The 5,790-nt window shown below is 46.5% G+C and overlaps 1 long non-coding RNA gene across 1 annotated transcript; it reads right to left on the minus strand.

Annotated features, from left to right (window-relative positions):
• Positions 1-3,442: 3,442 nt before the first annotated feature.
• On the minus strand, positions 3,443-5,005 carry LOC121135622. Its single transcript, XR_005872722.1, has 2 exons — positions 4,619-5,005; positions 3,443-3,713 (listed from the first exon to the last, which is right to left on the minus strand). It is a non-coding gene; the product is annotated as an uncharacterized LOC121135622 (long non-coding RNA).
• Between the last annotated feature and the right edge of the window lie 785 nt (positions 5,006-5,790).

Genomic DNA, 5,790 nt, shown 5'->3' on the forward strand with positions numbered 1-5,790 from the left:
AATGGCATCATAGCAGGAGACGAGAGGAGAGGGGGAAGATCATGTAACAAAACAGGAACCCTAATGGCCCAACAGGCACCAGGTGTCTTCCTCAGTTGATCCCCACTTCATCTTTTGAGACAGAGTCTCTCTCTGAACCTTCTGCTCACTGACTTGATGGGACTGACTGGCTAGCAGGTGAACATGATTAAAATACTCTGGATGAAATTCCCAAAGACTACTAAAACCATGAGGAAATAAACCCTTCAGGTCCTCGTGTTTGCATAACAAGGCAGGTACTTTGACAACTTCTCAGCCCCTCTTCTTGAGACCTTTATAGACCTAAACCCAACAAAACTGTCAAGTGCAGACACTCTTTTCCCCAAGCTGGGGCTGAAATCCCAAGCCTTAAACAACCTAGGTAATGAGTGTCACTGAGCTAAAACCTCATCTCCTGCTCATTCTAGTGCACCTTCCAGTTAGAATTTTTCAGAGTTTCTGTAGCCAAGGGATGTAAAAGTCAACATATACAGCACAGTTTTAATTGAAAAATACACATCAAAAGGTCTCTATGTAATCATTTCTAGTATAATTCGGATTGGGTTGTATCAGTTTATTAAGGCTTCTCTGGGTAGTAGGATTCAGAATTTTGAGAACAGATAGCTGAAATTTCCTAAGTCCCCGTGACCAGCATTACATGAAAACAACACACAGACATAAAAATACAAATGCAGGGTTGGAGAGATGGTTCAGTTATTGAGAGCACTGGCTGACTTGCCAGAGGGCCCGAGTTCAGTTCCCAGCACCCACACAGCAGCTCACAAGCATCTGTAACTCCATTCCCAGGGATCCAACACCATTTTCTGACCCTGTGTGCACCAGACATGCATACATGTAAGCAACACCTATCCTCACAAAAATAAAAATAGGTCTTAAAAAAACACAAAGGTACAATTCATAGTCTTAGGCAATTTCCTCCTGTAATGGGACTGCAACTTATTTATTTCCCTCTATATGTACATATGGAACTACAGTTTCCATCATAAATATTCTGTATGTTTTGCAGAACCAAGCCTTTCCATCTACATAGAATAAACTTCAAATACCTCACCTGGAGAGTTAAGACCTTCCATGATCAGACTCAAGCTCCCTTTAACACATTGCCCCTTACATTTCAATAAAACATACCTACTCTCTGGCTTTCAGAAGGAGTCTCACTGTTTCTTTTCTGGTTGGGAATCATACCCAAAGCTCCCTGCATGCTAAGAAGTTGTCTGCCACTATTATTTCTCTAAATAATTTTTTGTTGGTTTTCCAAGACAGAGTTTTTTCTAGATAACCTTTTGACTCCTATGATCTCCCCATGTCTACATCATTGTATAAACTCATTTAGCTAGCAGCTTTTACTGTTCCATCTATTTTAAACCCTTTCTGTTTGCCTCCTATTTCTAATATAACTACTGTGTAAGGAACACCTCTTCTTGACTGTATCCTTCTTTCCATCATTCTTTCCTTTCTTTCTTCTGCTCTTCATTTCCCATTTTAGAAATGAATTTAAATTGTTGTCTTTAATTAAGTTTGTTAGTCCCCATTCCCTAAATTTCTTTCAAATTTTTTGTCAGCTAGCGTGAGCTCTTAGTCCGGGTATTTTGAAGCACTTCAGATTCGGATACTTGACAAGTGAGTGTAAAGCTAAGTGATCTTATCTGCCAACCAGAGCAAGGATTCCACACTGTCAAGACAGGCTAGCCAGGAAGGAGTCTGACCAACAGGAAGCGGAAGGGACAGTTTGTCAGATAAGACGCTACAGGGACAGCTGCAACTTCAGTCTGTTGAAAAGCCTAGCTCCAGGCCTGTGCTCACTCAGAGGCCAGGTTTATTACACTAGCGGCCATCAGATGCCAGCATGTATTAAACCGTGCGCTAAACGATTGTTCTGCTGGGCCGCCATTCCCATTTCCGTGTTGGAAACACACGTTTTCCTGGTGTTCACATGTTCCTCAACATTCCAAAGATCGATTCTCTTCTTCCTCCTTCCTTCCTTCTTCCCCTCCCCCTCCCTTCCTGACTTCCCTTTCTCTCCCCTCACTGTCTTCTCTTCCCCTTCCTTCCTGACTTCCCTTTCCCTCCCCCTCGCTGTCTTCTCTTCCCCTTCCTTCCTGACTTCCCTTTCCCTCCCCTCACTGTCTTCTCTTCCCCTTCCTTCCTGACTTCCCTTTCCCTCCCCCTCACTGTCTTCTCTTCCCCTTCCTTCCTGACTTCCCTTTCCCTCCCCTGACTGTCTTCTCTCCCCCTCCCTCCCTGACTTCCCTTTCCCTCCCCCTCACTTTCTTCTCTTCCCCTCCCTGACTTCCCTTTCCCCTCCCCCTCACTTTCTTCTCTTCCCCTTCCTTCCTGACTTCCCTTTCCCTCCCTCACTGTCTTCTCTTCCCCTTCCTTCCTGACTTCCCTTTCCCTCCCCCTCACTGTCTTCTCTTCCCTTTCCTTCCTGACTTCCCTTTCCCTCCCCTCACTGTCTTCTCTTCCCCTCCTTCCTGACTTCCCTTTCTCTCCCCTCACTGTCTTCTCTTCCCTTCCTTCCTGACTTCCTTTCCCTCCCCTCGCTGTCTTCTCTTCCCCTTGCTTCCTGACTTCCCTTTCCCTCCCCTCACTGTCTTCTCTTCCCTTCCTTCCTGACTTCCCTTTCCCTCCCTGACTGTCTTCTCTCCCCTCCCTCCCTGACTTCCCTTCCCTCCCTCCTTTCTTCTCTTCCCTCCTGACTTCCCTTTCCCTCCTCCTTTCTTCTCTTCCCTTCCTTCCTGACTTCCCTTTCCCTCCCTCACTGTCTTCTCTCCCTTCCTTCCTGACTTCCTTTCCCTCCCCTCACTGTCTTCTCTTCCCCTTCCTTCCTGACTTCCCTTTGCCTCCCCTCACTGTCTTCTCTTCCCCTTCCTTCCTGACTTCCCTTTCCCTCCCCTCACTGTCTTCTCTTCCCCTTCCTTCCTGACTTCCCTTTCCCTCCCCCTCACTGTCTTCTCTTCCCCTTCCTTCCTGACTTCCCTTTCCCTCCACTCACTGTCTTCTCTTCCCCTTCCTTCCTGACTTCCCTTTCCCTCCCCTCACTGTCTTCTCTTCCCCTTCCTTCCTGACTTCCCTTTCCCTCCACTCACTGTCTTCTCTTCCCCTTCCTTCCTGACTTCCCTTTCCCTCCCCCTCGCTGTCTTCTCTTCCCCTTCCTTCCTGACTTCCCTTTCCCTCCACTCACTGTCTTCTCTTCCCCTTCCTTCCTGACTTCCCTTTCCCTCCCCCTCACTGTCTTCTCTTCCCCTTCCTTCCTGACTTCCCTTTCCCTCCACTCACTGTCTTCTCTTTCCCTCCCTCCCCCTCCCTGACTTCCCTTTCACCCCCTCCCCTCCTTCCACTTAGCTTATTTTATCTATTCCTTTTCAGCAATGAAATATATTTGTACATTCAAGCAGCAGAGTAAACCCTGATTGTCTCTTTTATTGGAAGAAAAGTAGCTGGTCTACGATTTTAGTTTGAATCGTCAGAAGACACACAAATATATGCTTGACCTTTTCCAGTGGAAATAAAGCTTTCAAAAATTCAGTTATTGGAAGGTCAGTGGGGTGGCGTACGGGGTGAAGGTGCTGAGTTTCACCCCTGGGATCCACATGGTGAAAGGAAAGGATTGACTCCTAAAAGTTGTTCTCTGATCTCTGCACACATGCCATGGTGCAAACCTCCAGAAGTACCTACGGGAACACAAGGAAACACACAATAAATTAACTAATCTTTAGAAAGACTTAAAAATTGGCCACTTGATTATTTATAGGATCTGAGAATTCAGAATTGTCTGCATTATACATTTTGTTTTTCTATGTGCCTTTCATTCACAATTAATATATTGATTGACTGTCTAAGCAATATTTTAGGTGTGTATTACATGTCAAGTGCTATACTAAGTACTAGGAATACAGAATCAAATGAATCAAGAAACTTAGTGTAAATTACGGTGGACAGATGCGTAAAACCATTGCACCACAGTGGATTTGAAAAATGCACCAACAGAAGCAGACCTAGGCGCCCCTGAGGAGTGAGGCATGGTGGTCGGTACCTGGAAAGACTTCTCAAAGAAGTCTCAAGTTGTTCATACAGGTAAGAGCATTCCGTTACACTCTGACTGGTTTAATAAGGAGCCGAGCAGCCAATAGCTGGTCAGGATTTTTGAGGCAGAGAGGCCGTGGGAAGAAAGCTGAGTTGTCAGCCAGGCTTGGCGGAAGCAGGAAAGCAATTGGAGTGGGCAGTAGAGAGTAAAGCCAGAGGCAGAACATAAACCAGAAGAAATGTTGTTTAAGTCATAAGAGCTAGTTAGAAACAAGCCTAAGCTATTGACCACATTTTCACCGTTAATAAGAAGTCTGCATATGGTTATTTTGGAAGATGGCTGGCAGGACAGAAAATTCACCCGCATTGCATATCACCTGTTTTTTTTTTTTTAATTTCAGGAATGACATGACTGTTTTGCCAATCACATTTGTACAAGACAGAATACAAGCATGTATATTTCAGACCTCTCTCTAGACTTCAAATATACTAACATCTGTACTAGTGATAACGTCAGAGAAAAAAGTATGAAGCAAAACCAAAAACCATTCACCTAGGAGTAGAACTGGGCGCCTTGTGCGGCGTGATGTGGGGCCTCCTGCCAACCGGCTGTCAGATGTGTATTTGGCGGTGTCTCAGGCGTTGGCAATCTAGTTCTCAGAGGAGCGGTCCCCCGCCTTTTACCGTTTTCCCAACCGGAAAAATAAGTCATGCGGAAAGTACACGTGAAAGGCGTACAGAGGGAGGGCAGCCGCAAAGGCTATGCTCACGAAAAGCCTCTCTGTGCGCAGTTCCCGTGATCCCCGATCTCATCGCCAGAGCAGTGCGAGCCTTAGCAAGCAAGCGGCCTGCAGGCAAGCAAATGAAAAGCAGGCAACATGCCGTGATGGGAAGACCAGGGAAGACAGGAAATGGGCCAGGGCAGTAGGTGTAACAAACACGTCTGTAAAATGCTTAAGGTCTCATTTCCCCAGGGAGGCTGAGGCCCTCCATGGGGGTGTCCATAGTCTGTCATTTCATCCAGGGCAGGGCCTAGACCTTCCCCCAAGAGTTCAGGGTGAGAGTGCACCTCACATTGTTCTATGGGAGTCCAAAGTCCATGTGTATACTTGGGATGGGTACTGATCTGCTGCCCAAGGCTCAATAGATTACCTAGGCCTCCTCACTGACACCCAGATTCAGGGGGTCTTGATCAGTCCCATGCTGGATTCCCAGGGATACTGGGGGGGGGGTAGGGGGAAGGGCACAGGAGGAGAGGAGGGAAATGGAGAGGGACCTGGAACTGACTTGTGAAGCAACCTTGTTTCTAATTTAAATTTAAAAATAAATAATAAAAAAGAAAAAATGCTTAAGGTCTTCAGTGCGGTCATACATCACATACCAACAGTGCAGGCAGGGCTCTACTTGGAAAGGAGAGGAGGGGAGAGGAAGAGGGGGGAGAGGAAACGGGGGGGGCAATGGAGAGAAGGAGGGACTGGAAAGAGGGAGCAGGGGACACACTGAAGAGAAGCACAGGCAAGGAATCGGGTTCTTTCCCGCTTAGGATCACCTGCTAATCTGAATCTGAGGAGAACAACAAGAAAAGGTGTTTCAGTCTAGTAAATAATTTCAGTTCTAAGAGTCTCTGAGGAAAAGCAGTTATGGGTTCCTTGTTTAACACATGGGGCGCAAACCCCCAAATGGTTAGCTTCTGTCTCATAGATCCTCCTTGTTCTTCCCTTCCCA

Source organism: Mesocricetus auratus, unplaced genomic scaffold (genome assembly GCF_017639785.1).
Source record: "Mesocricetus auratus isolate SY011 unplaced genomic scaffold, BCM_Maur_2.0 Super-Scaffold_100040, whole genome shotgun sequence".
Classification (NCBI taxonomy): domain Eukaryota; kingdom Metazoa; phylum Chordata; class Mammalia; order Rodentia; family Cricetidae; genus Mesocricetus; species Mesocricetus auratus.